Consider the following 1,828-nt stretch of genomic DNA (forward strand, 5'->3'; position numbering starts at 1 on the left):
TGGAGTGGGCCCGGTGCTGAGCTTGTGGGGCATTATGGCATGCAGATCCCTAATGGCCTTGCATGTTTGGGGGCTTCTCTCCCCCCTCCCCCTTTCCTAGCCTTGCAGAGGAGCAGGACCAGCCTTTGGCTCAGAGCCGTGGGGGCAGTGGGCTTCCCAGGTGGGGCAGTGGTAAAGGACTCGCCTGCCAATGCAGGAGACGCAGGTTTGATCCCTGTTGGGGAAATCCCTGGAGGAGGAAATGGCAGCCTGCTCCAGGATTCCTGCCTGGAGAATCCCATGGACAGAGGCCGCCTGGAGGGATATAGTCCATGGGGTCGCAGAGTCGGACATGACTGAGCGGATGTACGCGTGTGGCTGTGGGCGTGCAGCCAGGACTTCCACTTCCAGTGGGGAAGACAGAGGGCAAACCCGGCCCAGGAGGGGCGGCCTTGGAGAGACTCTTTCCATGTTGCTCCTTGTGCCTGGTGGCCCAGCCCCCTGCCATCAGCCAGCCCCAGAGCTCCTGGCAGGTTCTGTTTCCATCTACTCAGTCGCAGGACTCCAGGGTGGGCAGCCAGGAGCCCTCTCCCCAGAGGGTGGGATAGGGGAGAAGCAGGGCGGGTCCTCAAGGAATGATGTAGTCACCGTGCTTTCGTATGGGCCCCAGAGCTCCGTGGATTGCCCCCAATCCCTGCTCCTATAGCAGGCCTCGCTGCAAACCCCACTGCTGCCTCGTGGAGAATGGCGTTTTCTGACAGCCCCCTGAAAGGGCCGGCTTCCGGGATCACCCTCAAAACGCACCCACAGGCCCGGTGCTCCTGCGCCACGGCCGCCAGGGTCCAGGGGTGAAGCGGAGTCTGTGTGGGGGCGGGGGGACAGTGTCAAAATAGAAACTAGAGGGGAACCTGTGATGAGTCCACACTGCCAGCGGCGTAGAAATGAAAAGAGCAGCACTCGGGGATTTACCAGAACATTCCAGCCCTTTCTCATCCCCACCCCCCAACCTGAGCTTCCCCCAAAGAGACTCCTTCCTTGCTAGAGGCACGGCCCCTTCAGGGGGGCAGTTAGAAGCCTTTGCCAGCTGCAAGTCCCCCCTAGCTCAGCTCACACCTTAGAACATCTTGTCCCCAGTGAGCTGGCAGGGATGGCGGCACGGAGCAGGGGGTGGGGTGGGGGCTGCCGTATCTAACCGGGTCGATTGTGCATAACCGTCTGGGCTGGTTCATGGAATGTTCCGGGGGCCCCTTGCCCCTCCCTCTCCATACCCACCCACGGACCCCCCCATCCCCAACGAAAGGAAAATTATTTTTCGTATTGTAAACTTTAAACACGAAAAAGCTGTTTCTAATTTAGCAGAAACTGGCTTGAGTCTTCACTCTTGGGCACGTTTGTGTCCTTCAGAGAGAGGCGGAACACGCGTGCATAGAGGCACGCAGACCCTCACACGCACACCTGCACACAGGCATCTGACACGCTCATCCACATGGTCACACTCACGCCCACAGGTAGCCTGCTCCTAGGCTTGTGCTGTGCACCCACGCGCTCGCTCACGCACAGTTACACACGCGCTCCAGGACCAGCCTGACTCTCCTCCACACAGCACCGTGCAGAGGTCTGGAGCTTATCACCCCGTCACCTCCTTCACCTTTTGCCCAGAGCAGCTCGGGCACAGAGGGACTGAGTGTGTGGAGATCCCCTCGGCTTCCAGACGTCCTGCTTCCCTGCCGTGGCTCTGGATGCGGCCGGCAGGAGCCTCCCTCCGCACCTGGGCTCGGGCTGTGGGAAAACGCCCTCTCCCGGGACGGTGGGATGGAGGCCCGAGAGAGGGAGGCCAAGTGTGACTTCT

The sequence above is a fragment of the Capra hircus genome, chromosome 7 (assembly GCF_001704415.2).
Source record: "Capra hircus breed San Clemente chromosome 7, ASM170441v1, whole genome shotgun sequence".
NCBI lineage: Eukaryota > Metazoa > Chordata > Mammalia > Artiodactyla > Bovidae > Capra > Capra hircus.